Source organism: Salmo salar, chromosome 05 (genome assembly GCF_965601325.2).
Source record: "Salmo salar chromosome 05, fSalSal1, whole genome shotgun sequence".
Lineage (NCBI taxonomy): Eukaryota > Metazoa > Chordata > Actinopteri > Salmoniformes > Salmonidae > Salmo > Salmo salar.
Window position 1 is genome coordinate 26136869 of NC_138295.1, and position 16093 is coordinate 26152961.

Consider the following 16093-nt stretch of genomic DNA (forward strand, 5'->3'; position numbering starts at 1 on the left):
TGATTTGAAAAGGCACACACAGTTGACAGTGCATGTCAGAGTAAAAACCAAACCATGAGGTTGAAGGAATTGTCCATAGAGCGCCGAGACTGACAGACCTCCAGAGTTCCTTTGTGGAGATGGGAGAACCTTCCAGAAGGACAACCATCTCTGCAGCACTCCACCAATCAGGCCTTTATGGTAGAGTGGCCAGTTGGAAGCCACTCCTCAGTAAAAGGGACATGACAGCCCACTTGGAGTTCCTGCTCCAGAGCGCTCAGGACTTCAGACTGGGGCGACGGTTCACCTTCCAACAGGACAACAACCCTAAGCACCCAGCCAACACAACGCAGGAGTGGCTTCGGGACAACTCTCTGAATGTCCTTGAGAGGCCCAGCCAGAGCCCGGACTTCAACCCAATCGGACATCTATGGAGAAACCTGAAAATAGCTGTGCAGCAATGTTCCCCATTCAACCTGACAGAGCTTGAGAAAATCTGCAGAGAAGAATGGGAGAAACTCCCCAAATACAGGTGTGCCCAGCTTGTAGCGTCATACCCATGAAGACTCGATGCTGTAATCACTGCCAACGGGGCTTCAACAAAGTACTGAGAAAAGGGTCTGAATACTTTGATAAATGTAATATCTCAATTTAATTTTTTTAAACATTTGCAAAAATTTCTAAAAAACTGTTTTGCTTTGTCATTATGTGGTATTGTGTGTAGATAGATGAGAGGGGAAAACAATTTAATCAATAAGTCTGTGACGTAACAAAATGTGGAAAAAGTCAAGGCATCTGAAAACTTTCTGATGACACTGTACATACAAAAGTATGTGGATACGGCTATTTCAGCCACACGCGTTGCTGGCAAGTATATCAAATTGAGCACACAGCCATGCCATCTCCATAGCCTCCCGAGTGGTGCAGCAGTCTAAGACGCTGCATCTTAGTGTTAGAGATCACTACAGACCCTGGTTTGATTCTAGACCAGGTCAGTTTGTCAAATTTCTGTCCTGCTAGAGCTGCCCCTGTCAACTGTAAGTGATGTTATTGTGAAGTGGAAACGCCTAAAGTGGTAGGCCACACAAGCTCACAGAACAGGACTGCCGAGTGCTGAAACGCATAGCCCATAAAAATGGTCTGTCCTATGTTGCAACACTCACTACTGAGTTCCAAACTGTCTCTGGAATCAACATCGGCACATTAACAGTTTTTTGGGAGCTTCATGAAATGGGTTTTCATGGCCGTGCAGTCGCACACAAGCCGACCATTACCATGCGCAATGCCAAGCGTTGGCTGCATTAGTGTAAACCTCGCCGCCATTGGACTCTGGAGGAGTGGAAACGTGTTCTCTGGAGTGATGAATTGTGCTTCACCATCTGGCAGTCCAACGGACAAATCTAGGTTTGGTGGATGCCAGGAAACCCTACCTGCCCCAATGCATAGTGCCAAATGTAAAGTTTGGTGGAGGAGGAATAATGGTCTGGGGCTGTTTTTCATGGTTCGGGCTTGGTCCCTTAGTTCCAGTGAAGGGAAACCTTAACGCTACAGCATACAATGACATTGTAGATGATTCTGTGCTTCCAACTTTGTGGCAACAGTTTGGGGAAGGCCCATTCTTGCTTCAGCATGACAATGCCCCCGTGCATAAAGCGAGCTCCATACAGAAATGGTTTGTCGAGATTGGTGTGAAAGAATTTGACTGGCCTGCACAGAGCCCTGACCTGAACACCTTTGCAATGAATTGGAACGCTGACTGCGAGCCAGGCCTAATCGCCCAATATCAATCCCCGACCTCACTAATGCTCTTGTGGCTGAATGGAAGCAAGTCCCCGAAGTAGTGTTCCAACATATAGTTTAAGGATGAGGAATAGCCCCTTTTTTTCAATTTTCACCTAAAATGACATACCCAAATCTAACTGCCTGTAGCTCAGGACCTGGAGCAAGGATATGCATATTCTTGATACCATTTCAAAGGAAACACTTTGAAGTTTATGGAAATGTGAAAGGAATGTAGTAGAATATAACACAATAGATCTGGTAAAAGATAATACAAAGAAAAAAACATCCGTTCTTTTGTATTTTTTTGTACCATCATCTTTGAAATGCAAGAGAAAGGCCATAATGTATTATTCCAGCCCAGGTGCAATTTAATAACTTTTCATGTTCAAACTTGTGCACTCTCCTCAAACAATAGCATGGTATTATTTCACTGTAATAGCTACTGTAAATTGGACAGTGCAGTTAGAGTAAGAAGAATTTAAGCTTTCTGCCAATATCAGATATGTATATGTCCTGGGAAATGTTCTTGTTACTAACAACCTCGTGCTAATTGCATTAGCCAATGTTAGCTCAACCGTCCCGTGGAAGGGACACCAATCCCGAAGACGTTTTTAAAGCCAACCCAGAAAAGTGGAGGCTGTTATAGCAGCAAAGTGGGGACCAACTCCAAATGAATGCCCATGAATTTGGAATGAGATGTTCGACGAGCACGTGTCCACATACTTTTGGTCATGTAGTGTATCTGCTTGGAAAGAGAACAGCGAAAAAGCCACTGAGTGATGGACGTAATCCACCACTTAAATGCTCAACTGCCACTCATATTTGGCCTAAACTATATATCTACGTTTGGCCTTGTCCTTCTTGGGACAACTGATGTTATGTCACCATGAACGACTCCTGGGTTTAGTCTGACTGACTCAAAAATGTTGCTATTAAAATCCTAGACCCATTACACTTAGACGAGGAACTTTATACATGTACACCATTCCCCCTTTTTACTTTATATTGCATTTCAGTCTTTTGGAACTGCTTGAATTCCGTCAAACTATCCCCTTATCCCCCTATACCCCATAATGTAATATTTTCAGCCACATTTAAGCCTGTGGAGACATTTAATCTAGAGGCCATTTCCCCTACATTAGCTAGTTTAATTTGTCCATAAAGTGATTTTCATACTGTAAAGGCTCTGCTGACAAGTAAATTATCCTATCTTCCCTTCAATGTTTCAAGTTAAATAATTCATTTCGACTCATGCACGTTTAGATTAACACGGATCAGCACCATTTCTTTTTCAATGTGAATCAATTAGCTGTGGACTGTTTTTAGGAACTGACAAATGTCTGAAGGACGGTGATAATGAGCGCTGAACGTACCACCAAAGCACATCAAAGACCATTGGAGAGTTTCAATAATAAGGTTTGGGCTCTGCTAAAGTAATTGCATGGTGGCACTGCAAGTCATTAAATAAGAAATCTAATTGACCAGTTAGCTCAGGCCAAACGTGTCGCTGTGTGTTGCACTCAAAGAATTTGTTCCAAATTATGTTTGGCAGCGTGCTGCAATTCTGAATGAATTAAAAAACACAACTGAATATGTATGGTTGGTGGAGAGAGTTGAACGAACCCGTACAGTGATTTCCAGTCCCTCTGACAAGCACAGGTGTATTTTGCTAATCAACAAAACTTCCATAAAATAAAAACAAATAGCTCAGACCCTTCACACAATCAGGGATGCAATCAGCACAAAGGAGCAACAACATGGTCAAAGTTAAGAGAGTGAGGGAATCAGGGAATCACCACCTCAACCATCTCAGAAACTCCAGTTTTTTTTTTCATTTTCTAAAAGCCTTGTATTTGCTGCAGGGTGGTATGCTCAATACTGTATACAAGACCTCATCCTTTCCCCTAATTTATGCATTACACTGTTAGCTAAGGAATAGTTAGTAGAGCGGCAGAATTCAGAAGCTTTAAGCTCTTTAAAGTAAATGCAATCCCTTTATAAAAGCAGGCCAAAGGAGTGCCATTCTACAGAAGGTTAACAACATTCACTACTTACTGGAAGCAGAACTACAGTATTGCTTTAGCATGCAGTATAGCCTAACTGAGCTTGTTGGGCTGCGTATTCACATATTTGATGTACATTCTGAATGATTAACAACATGTAGTTTAGTTCACAGACAAATAAAACAGTCATACTCAGAAAGCTTTGAATGTTAAAAGCTCCGTCTTCCAGTCCATCAGCATATTTACATACTGTATATAAATATGAACTATCATTGTACAAATCACCCTCTGAGTGACTGTCTGAAATGTAAAGAAAGAAAGATATTTTAGTACACCATGGTTTTATCTGATAGTCCCCACATCTGAGTCCCCACAAGTCCTTTTTTCAGGATGCGGCCACCGTGAGTTAAAGAACAACCTCCCTCGACCCTAAAATGGATGACAAACACGACCTTAGCTTCCCATGCAGCCCGCTGAGGGATCTAAATGCCAAGTTCATTAAGGAGTGTTTTGAAGTGCCTTACAAACACAACTGTCTGGGCCTTTGTAGTCTCCAAGTGATATATTTCTCTGCTTCTTAATTCACCTTGTGTGCCACCTCAAATGCGGTCGCATTAATATTAAAGAACAATTGCAGCACTGGAGTATCTTGATTAAGATACTTGAACGTGTTCAGACAGTTGAGTGGAACCACTGCCAGTGATTAATTACTTGTGGATGTGTTTCAGTGGAAGAACACTTTCCACAAGAATGCACATGCAAGTAATTTATTGACGATTGAGCACAGGTAAAAAAAAAATATATACTTTATTTTCCAGTCTTGTTTCAGCTGGTATTTAGTATTTAGCAGGAAATTATATGGTAACAACCGACTGGGCGAAAACTGGTTAAATCAACATAATGTGACGTGGAATCGACGTTGAAAATACGTTGGATATGAAAAATGTTTAGAGGGTAAAACTTCTACCACAGAATCATGTCATCATGGAAACCAATTTTCAATCTTCAACGTAATATCCACCATAAGAAAAAAGCAATAGGCTGGGCAGTACCTCCTACTGGAGAGTTCATCTATCTACAGCTATCCCTTTGGTCTCCCATCCAGGGATTCAAACAAGCCCTGCTTAGCTTTGAAATGACTGACTATAACTAAAATCTCCACTTAATAGATTCACTGTTGCTATCAAAGTCAGGTTCAACAGAGCAAATCATTTTTTACATTTTTTTATCAATCATTTATCAATAAAGAAGGATATTTAAGGCAATATAGCATTCGGGAAGTCATCAAAGCTATTGTTTAAATTCAACCCAGGATTCAACAAAAAATAGACAATACGATATTTAAGGCTAGGGGGACACTAATCCAGACTTTTATAAGAGATCCCGCAATGCCCTCAGACAAACCATCAAACAGGCAAAGTGTCAACACAGGATTAAGATTGAATCCTACTACACCAGCTCTAATGCTCGTCGGATGTGGCAGGGCTTGCAAACTATTATGGACTACAAAGGGAAATCCAGTCGTGAGCTGCCCAGTGATGCGAGCCAACCAGACGAACTAAATACCTTTTATCTTCGCTTCGAGGCAAGCAACACTAAAGCATGCATGAGAGTACCAACTGTTCCGGACGACTGTGTGATCATACTCTCCGTAGCCAATGTGAGTAAGACTTTTTAAACAGGTCAACATTCACAAGGCCGCGGGGCCAGGCGGGATTACCAGGTCATGTACTCAGAGCATACGTGGACCAACTGGCAAGTGTCTTCACTGGCATTTTCATCCTCTCCCTGACCGAGTCTGTAAATACTTACATGTTTCAAGCAGACCACCATAGTCCCCTGTCCCCAAAAACGCTAAGGTAACCTGCCTAAATGACTACCACCCTGTAGCACTCACATCTGTAGCCATGAAGTGCTTTGAAATGTTAATCATGGCTCACATCAACACCATCATCCCGGAAACCCTAGACCCACTCCAATTCGCATACTGCCCCAACAGATCCACAGATGACGCAATCTCAATTGCAATCCCCACTGCCCTTTCCCACCTGGACAAAAGAAACACCCATGTGAGAACGCTGTTCATTGACTATTGCTCAGCATTCAACACCATAGTGCCCACAAAGCTCATCACTAAGCTAAAGACCCTGGGACTAAACACCTCCCTCTGCAACTGGATCCTGGACTTCCTGACGGGCCACCCCCAGGTGGTAAGGGTAGGCAACAATACATCTGCCACGCTGATCCTTAACACATGGGCCCCTCAGGGGTGTGTGCTTAGTCCCCTCCTGTACTCCTTGTTCACCAACAACTGTGTGGCCATACACGACTCCAACACCATCATTAAGTTTGCTGATGACACAACAGTGGTAGGCCTGATCACCGACAATTATGAGACAGCCTATAGGAAGGAGGTCAGAGACCTGGCAGTGTGGTGCCAGGACAAAAACCTCTCCCTCAACGTGAGCAAGACAAATTAGCTGGTCGTGGACTACAGGAAAAGGAAAGCAAAACACACCAAGACAGTCATGAAGAGGGCAGAACAATGCCTATTCCCCCTCAGCAAACTTGGCATGGGTCCCCAGATCCTCAAAGTTCTACAGCTGCACCTTTCGAGAGTATCCTGACTGGTTGCAGAAGGTAGTGCGTACGGCCCAGTACATCACTGGGGCCAAGCTTCCTGCCATCCAGAACCTCTTTACTATCAGAGGAAGGCCCCAAAAATTGTCAAAGACTCCAGCCACCCATATCATAGACTGTTCTCTCTGCTCCCACACGGAAAGCAGTACTGGAGCGCCAAGTCCAGGTCCAAAATGCTCCTTAACAGCTTCTACCCCCAAGCAATTAGACTGTTGAACAATTAATCAAATGGCTACCTGGACAACTTGTATGGAATGTTCAAGTTAGTAGTAAATATGTTGGATTCACGTCTTCTTCTCAACCAAAAATCTAATTGAAAGAATAGGATCAAATTAAATTGAACCGTATTTAAAGTTTTTGATTTAGTCCTATACTTTAACTTCAACGTGAATCCAACATATCAATTATTAATTTGTAGACAAACTGGAATTAAAGCCAGACTCAGTGACACAGATGGAGCTATCTAAGAAACATCTCCTTCAAATGTTGATATTTGGTTGCATTGTCAACCACACAATTCAGTATCACTTTTGCAATATGGTAAATAGCCTAATATTAAGGCTATCTTACAAACTAATGTAACAGTATTTATTAAACCTTCAAATGAGTAACACATCCATGGCCACATTGTGAGGTTACTGTACAAATAAATGTCTTCCTATGTAATCATAGAAAGCGCACATATTCAGGGTCGCAGGTCTGTGGAAGTCTTCACAATTGCTATAATAATCTTCACAGAATCTCCAGCGGCATTTATCACTTGCACTATGTACTTTAATGTAATCTCAACTGCAATTAAGATCATTTGCTTGTGCTATTAGATTCAGCACAGTAATAACACATGAACTTGTTGTATAAATAAACAAAATATCTGACATTGTATTCCCATTCAAACTTTGTTGTGCTTTTAAATGGTTGAAAGCACAGTGATAACACATTTAGGTGACAACTAAACCAAATATCAGACATTGATTTTCCATTGGAATTTGGTTGTGCTTTTAGATGGTTGAAGGCATAGTGATAACACATTGGGAATTCAACAAACTTTTGGCTGTCTTTTTGAGTGGGTCAAAATAGGTTGGAATCGCATTGGTCAATGTATCTACCAAATAATAATCTTTAAGGAATGTCATAAAAAAATGAAAGCACAGAATGTTAGTTGTGGACTGGAAAATAAAGCCTCGGAAACTCATGCAAAATCCAAGTCCACGGTATGGGCACACGCACAGGAAGTTTTGCCAATCACACTTGCACTTCTTAATCCGAGCCACAAAGACTGCAATGTTCAGCCCACAGAGCTGTGAAATCACCCCCAGGATATCTATGTATTTCCATTTTCAGAGGGTCAAGACTTCTGGAGAGGCAAAACATTGAGAAAATTGTTTCCAATATCAGTGCTCTTCAATGCAGGTGTCTGTAAAAAAAAGGACAATTTTATTTCGATGAATCCATATTATCTGTAGGCTGCAGGTGCTTTCTGACTAATTGTTACCCATGACCTTAAGATGTTCTGATTCTGAAGGCAGTTTGGACTGTGATAACGGCAACACGTTAGAAAAACAGCCATATCGACCGCTAGAAGATGTGTGACATTGTAGCTCAGTCGCAAATGTCTTGATCAAAGATATAAAGAGTGAAACTGATTCATATTCAGGAATTCAGTACATTTCTGACTTTATAATTCAATTTTTGGGGGTATGTACCTGCATATTTAGTCAGATGCACTTATTTATCCACTCAGAATTTTCTCAATGTGAACTCATGTGGACGGCTACTCGGCTAGCTTAGATAGAGAATCTTTATTTGCTGGATGGGGAGACATGAGCTTCCTTGTCAGTCTGGGGCAGATTTTCTCAGTCTGCTGTCAGAAGATTAGAAATCTCCCTTAGCCGTGAAAAGCTCTTAATCCCATCCCCTGATCCAACATGTCACACAAAGGAAGCTTTTATTTATTCACTCAGATGTCTCGCACAGCACAGGAAACTTTTTTAGCATTCACTGTTAGTTGTCCCAAAAATTCCAGGTACTAGACACTGGTTGCTTGTCTTTACCGTGACATACAGTATGTAATGCATGTACAGAGTTATGCATATTTCCCTTTTTTGAAAATGCAGATTTTTCCAAAGCAAACTTTTGTCATTCACGGAACAGAAGTCATCCGGGGAATTTTGGAAAGACTGCTTTTATCATCCCGGTTCTTTGCCATGAGGACATATGCAATGCATGTACTCTGTGTTCAATATATTTTCCTTCATGGTGTAGTGCGATATATAGGCAGGCATCAATAGGCTCTTCTCCATGCTTTAACATCAGTCGTACCTGTTATTATGGAACTAGGTTCTATCAATGTAACTGTGTTATTCTCTCTCTTCTTATGAATTCAACATGATCTGGTATTCACAGTTGATGCTAACAAGTGCAGTTCATTGAACCATGAGTTAACCGATAGCGATAGTGTTTTTTGACAACCTGAGTAGCATTATTAACAGTCTACTGCCTGCCAAGTGTTGCCTTTTTGAATTGGTAATCCATTACTCAGTGGCAACCCGACATTCAGAGCAGGTGGGGCATGTTATTTTGGCATTAATGCGTGTCACATATCAGTTTGCAAACAATGTAAAAAAATATATATATAATTGAGTTAATAAAGCCGCATACAAACACGGTCTCTTTTTTGCTTTCTTGAGCAAGGCAGCTCCAAAATGCAGGTGTTTCAGCCTAGCTCAGTGCTTTCTGTGGTAGTGGGGGCAGCCAGTGGAAAATATAGAGCGTAGGGGTTGGTAATGTTCTCTAGTTGCGCCATGATTGGCTCAGTGTTCTGTCACACATGGGGCACTACATCACCGCAAAATCTACGGGTAGAGCTTGAAAATTCAAGCCCTTTGGGCGCTGCCATAGAGTTAAATTTGAAGTGCCCATCCAAGAAGGCTCAAGTTCATTGGCCACAGATAACATTACGTCAAACCACGTTATATCTACCGTAGCTTTGATTGGACTGATCATGTCAACATCATACTTTCAAAATCTTAGCGAGCAAGCTAAGATCATCATGAATCAAGTTGACAGTATACTGGCAAGTCCTTTTCAAACCTTGTCATATGAAGAGAAATTATAGATTAAACATATCGGTGCTCATCAGCCATTGGACATAAACTTTACACAACAAGTTGGAAATCGCAAATTCAACAATGAGTGTTTTGGAAGGAATTAGTGGCTAACTGCAAGCTTTGCATAGCAATCACTAGCCTGCTATTCAGTGGAGTGGGTGTGTGGTTCAAGTCTGGGTTTAAGGGTCTCTTTTCCAAGCTTAAAAGGATAAACATTCAACATCATGGGCCATAAAAGTTTGAATACATTGGCCATGCTGTCAATCCAGCATGACTTCTGCCGCGTTCAATACATCTGGAAACTCGGAACTGGGAAATCTCAGACTTAATTGAGTTCAAGATGACTGGGAAAATACAGTCATCCAACTCGGAATTCTAAGTCGGGAACTCCGGCCTCTTTCTAGAGCTCCGAACTGAAGATCACTGACGTCATGATTCGACTTTGTTTTTTTCCAGAGTTCGCAGTTATACCCCCACACATTGACTCGGTACCGGTACCCCCTGTATATAGCCTCGTTAATGTTATGTACATTTCTTGTGCCACCTTCTGACTGATTAAATTTTTTTTATTTTGTAAATATTTGATTTAATCTTTCTTGAACTGCATTGTTGGTTAAGGGCTTGTAAGTAAGCGTTTCACTTTGGGCTTGTAAGTAAGCATGCCAGACTTTGATGACAGTTTGATGACAAAATTTGCCAAAGAAGGACCGTCGCGCCACCTTCCTGTTCAAGTGAGCACAGCACAACAATGTGAGTCCCAAATGTCTTGTTGTCACGTGTGCTACCTCTCTGGCCTCTAGGTCACCAGGCTGCTCGTAATGGCGCACACCTGTCACCATCGTTACATGCACCTGCGCATCATCACTCACCTGGACTCCATCACTTCCTTGATTACCTGCCCTCTATATGTCACTCCCTTTGGTTCCTTCCCCAGGCATTACTGTTTCTGTTTCTGTTTCCTGTCTGTGCATTGTTTGTGTATCTTGTTTTGTATTATGTTTAATTTATTTATTGAAACACTCACTTCCTGAACTTGCTTCCCGACTCTCAGCACACATCGTTACACTTGTATGCTGCTGCATAAATTATGTAATATGCCAGGGAGATATGTATATTGTAGTTAAGAAAGTAATTCTAAGTGTATGTTGTGTAGTAAGCAGTTAGTAGCCCATGTGCCTCACCCTAATAATTTGGTCCCTTTTCCCGTCATAATTTATCTTTCTGTTCTGACTTGGTGGAGCACATGTTCAAGAAGCAAGTTTTTGAGAAATGTCATCATCGAATATTGTAAGAGTTCTGACTTGGTGTAAATGGAGAATACTGTAAGAACAGCCCATGTTCTGAATTCTGTTGCTGTACATTTCAAATGTGCTGAACAAATAGTTATATTGACTATGTCCGTCCTAGCTCGATCTTGAATGTCTTAATCTAAATCACGTATTGCTTCTTATGCACTCGTCATCCTCTTATGCCATAGTTTGAACATATCAATTGTCAGTAGAAACCACATTTGTTCAAGCAAGTCAGCCTTATCAGCTATGTTATTTTAAAAGGTAGTAAATAAGGCTGAATGAACTGTTTCACTGCCAGACAAGGCTCCGCTGACAGCCAGGTGTAGCAGTGATAAGGACTCACTCCATGGTGCTCAAAAGAAAGCTCTGCTGTTGGGACAACTTTATGTAGGCCCTAACAGTTTGTGGGCACCGTTTGTCACCGTTATAGTGCAATTAATGTATTGTTTAGTGTTTTGTTGTGTAGTGGCTTTGCTGGCATTCATACATTTTGGGGATTTTCCCCACCAAGATTTACATGCTAAAATCGCCACTACCAATACTATAGCTAGGTAAGTAGTAGTGTGTATTCAGAAACAAGGGAGCAAAACAGTTGTGTACATCAAGCGAATTGTGTCCCTGCTGTTATGCTTTACATAGCATAATGCAATGTTTTGCTTTGCAGTAAATTTCAGAGAAATGTTCAGAAGTCCTTCTGAAGCAGACCAGTCCAAGACCGAGGAGAAGCGTGATAAGTGGCAGAATAATTGCCGTTCTCTTTTTTCTTTGATGGAGGAAAAATAATACTGCACACCACACACACAATTTTCTACCAATTATTTCTTACAGATGAAAGTGTGTCCCTCTGAAGTCTGACATTGTGTTACAAAGGCGAGGTACTGGTGACTTCTTATTTCCTATAACTAACTACAGAAAAAGCCCTGCAGTATCGATTTCTCTGCAATGAGCAGAAGTTTGACAGCACTGTGAAGGCTCTCACCTCTTTGATAGGAAGAAAGACAATAATAGGAAATCTACAGTAAAAACTCAATGTACATTAACACTACCATGTTAAGAAGTAGGATCTTCAGTTAACACTACCATGTTAAGAAGGAGCTTCAGTTAACACTACTATGTTAAGAAGAAGGAGCTTCAGTTAACACTACCATGTTAAGAAGTAGGAGCTTCAGTTAACACTACCATGTTATGAAATAGGAGCTTCAGTTAACACTACCATGTTAAGAAATAGGAGCTTCAGTTAACACTACCATGTTAAGAAGAAGGAGCTTCAGTTAACACTACTATGTTAAGAAGTAGGAGCTTCAGTTAACACTACCATGTTAAGAAATAGGAGCTTCAGTTAACACTACCATGTTAAGAAGAAAGAGCTTCAGTTAACACAACCATGTTAAGAAGTAGGAGTTTACATTTTAAAAGTTGCTTTAGTACCAAACAATGTAACCTTTAGATAATATATACTGTAAAAAAATATTTGATTGGATTTTCTTCATTATGATCCCTGTTAGCCGACGCCAATAGCTACAGCTAGTCTTACTGGGGTCCGACACATAACGAAAAAGACATTACAGACAAAAGACTTGACAATTTACATGTATTTAAAACATTAACATTTGTGTGTGCGTCTATCAGTTACACATACATGTCAGTACATACACACAACAGGTAGGGATATGTCATCACATTGATATGCTTAGATGAACACAGCCTTCATAATACTTTTCTGTTTCCCTTGAGATTCCTTCCTCAAGATTCCTTCCTCGAGATTCTTCCTTCCTCGAGATTCCTTCCTCGAGATTCCTTCCTCTAGACTCCTTGCTCTAGACTCCATCCTCTAGATTCCTTCCTAGGAGGATTTTGGGGTTGAGGAGATTTGGAGAGAGCCGGACTCTGGGCCGGACTCTGTCAAACCTATCGTAGCTATCTAGGCCTATTGAACAGTAGTTATGTATTAAGCAGTAAATGTGTTTACAAACTAGAACAAAGATGTAGAGAAAAGAAAGTAGGGATAAAAACATTTTTACAGAGGGTGCGTGAAATCAGATCAATGAGAATACACTATGAAACTGACTGGTCCTCCACCAACATCATACTGTGGTAGGTATGGCTAGCACAAACAACTATCCATTGTTTGGGTTTTTGGTACAGTAATTCATAGTGTGCTAGCTTGTAAAACATCTGCTTAGGTTACAGTAGCAACAGTAACTGCATGCTACAGTACTTCATAAAGACTGCAATGTGGGTTGGGTTCTATAGGGTATCCTATATGGTAATGTGACCACTGCACTGTCACTGAAGTGCGAAGGGGAAATAAATAGCTAACACAATGAAAGCAAGGGGGGAAGTGAGTGCCCTGTAATCTGCAACACTGTGCCTTTACGTCCCAATGGATCGAATGGACCACTTCAGGCAGATTTGTTGACAGTGCACCTCGGGAACACCGACTTCATCTACTTCTCTCCACTGATCTCTGTTGTCTGTCTCACCAGATCAATACCTGTTTGTTTGCCTTTTGGTCTGACTGGAGGACAGGAGTGAGTGACCGTATCAGGGAGTCAAAGAGCTCTTAAACGATTATATGTACTGTAGTTTGTCATTAAACACAATCTGTGACTAGGCAACACTAATACTACTACGTTGTATTTATGGTATGCTTTTCTTGCCATTCAGTCATATACCAGCTCCAAATAATCAAAAGACAGTATTTGAAAAAGAGCTTTCAATGTGAAATTGATCCACAAATCCAACGCATTAATACAAAAATCACACATCTATCCACAAAACCAAGAAATTGACACTCAAAGCAAAGATCTACTGATGTAATCGTAATATTTCTTCTAGTTAGAGTGGACACGTCTCTGCTCCTAGAGAAGGCTGCTTTCAACATCACTGTTGTTAGTCTATTGTCTGGGTTTTTTCAGTCATGTTCCCTCTTCAATTCACCTAATGATTTTGTCCGTCTCTGGAGGAGGAAGATTACCATTGGCACAGATAGTAGAGGCAGGATGTGAATGCCAAACAGGGAATGGCGTTGGAATGTCAAAATGTTGGGTCTATACTGTAAATGCAACAAAAAAACTTGCCATGCTATGCAGATGCCTTGCTGCTATGCCGAGTGGTTTGTGGCAAAGACAACAAACACAACTATTATAAGACGTTAACATCTATGACAATATCATACAATCTCTGCATGTTCTGAATGTTCCAATGTAATTTCCTTTTGTTCCAATTGGCTTGTACACTTTGCTAGTTATTCAATGAAAGACAAACATGTTTTGTTTTCCCAAAATGGAACCCATTGTAATGCTACTGTATTTACTTTGTCTTTTGTTTAGTAATCGCATGTAAGAGCTGTCTGGAATGGAATTCTATGTAACTGGCTGAATATGTATTATATTACAAGGCGCTCTGGATTTCATAAGTAGGCTTGGCAATCTGGGTGACAGCAGCCCTCACTCGACATTGCTTTAATTCCGCCTAGTCTACAGGGGGAAGCTGCCTCCTGGAATTATTTGCAGAAGAGATTTAGCATTGGCACAATGGCAAGACCTTTTATGGAAGCTTTGGTGTAGAGAATTTAGGTCTTATACGGTCTCTTTTGGAGATCTTATTGTTGCCATAGGAGAGACCATTTGTTATAAATGTCTTAAGCAATCAAATGATAATATGTGGTAGTTGTTTACATAAAATGAATTTTAAACAAAAATAGATGGATCAATAAGCTCTCGATGGCTGTATGAAAAATAACAGATTGATTTGATCATATAAAATATGTCCAGCTGATTCCCTGCTCTTGACACATCTTGTCGTGCTAAGGGCCATCATTACAGAGTCATTGAATGTGATTCTGTCATTGTAATGCTAAAACAGATCAATTCCTATTACCGGTAACCTCGTTATATGATCTTAATGAGCATACAGTATAGCAAGAAACCACCAATAAAGACACGACCCATCCAATCTGTCCAGAATACCGCTTCAGAAAGGAAACACCGCGTTTAACCATTTAGTAGAAAAGATTACAACGCATGTCATGGCGTTAAGGCTCTGCTCATAAGAAGATGATATAACAGATCATCCTCATTGCTTGTAGTTATATCAAATCCCCTGAAAGAAGAAAGCCAGAACCCAGACAGGTGGAGGCTGAGGTGGTAGTGGGATGACATAAACAGCAAGCATGGCGAGTAACAGCTAGTTACAGCGACAAGGCAGCAAGAAACACCAGCACATGTGAACATGTGACATCCTGCATTGAGGAAGCAAGTGTAGAACTGGACAACTAAATAGATTGCATGTACAGTAAGTAGAGTGTGAATCCAATTGGTGCAATATCCGCTGATGGAATGAGCTGATGCCACCACACTGGGGTTCCCCTTCTGAACTGGCTCCACTTTATCCACGTGAGAAGCATGTCTAAGACTGAGGAAAGAGGTTCTGTCAGGACCTGTTGAGGATGAGGAAGTCACCACCGTCTGACCTTTTCTGACAGGAGTTTGATCATTATGAGGCTACAGAGGCATCATATTAGGATAGGAATACTGTGATATATTCAGTTATATGATTGAATACATGTTGAGAATGCAAAAGACAAGAGCATCACAGGACTGACTTGACTAAGAAGTCAGCACTGGAAAGATGACTCCTCACAAGACATTTATTTTTCTTTACCTATATAGTATTCTAAAGTTCGTTCTTGCCAGGGCCTTCAGAAGTCCAACCAATGAGGAGAGTTTATTTTATTTATTTCACCTTTATTTAACCAGGTAGGCTAGTTGAGAACAAGTTGTCATTTACAACTGCGACCTGGCCAAGATAAAGCTAAGCAGTTTGACACATACAACAACACAGAGTTACACATGGAATGAACAAACATACAGTCAATAATACAGTAGAAAAAGTCTATATACAGTGTGTGCAAATGAGGTAAGATAAGGGAGGTAAGGCAATAAATAGGCCATGGTGGCAAAGTAATTACAATATACCAATTAAACACTGGAGTGATAGATATGCAAAGGAGCAAGATAAATAAATAAATACAGTATGGGGATGAGGTAGTTGGATGGGCTATTTGCAGATGTGGTATGTACAGGTGCAGTGATCTGTGAGCTGCTCTGAAAGAGCAGAGTGTTGTAGCCAAATGTTACATGTCTCGATCAATAACTACAAATCAAACTTAATCCAAAGAATTTCTGTCTTCCAAGAGGCTGTATAGACATGAAGGTAGTTTAGATATGAAGGTAGTTTAGACATACTGGAGGAAAAGCGCTTCATCCCTTTGTCTTCTACTGTGCTT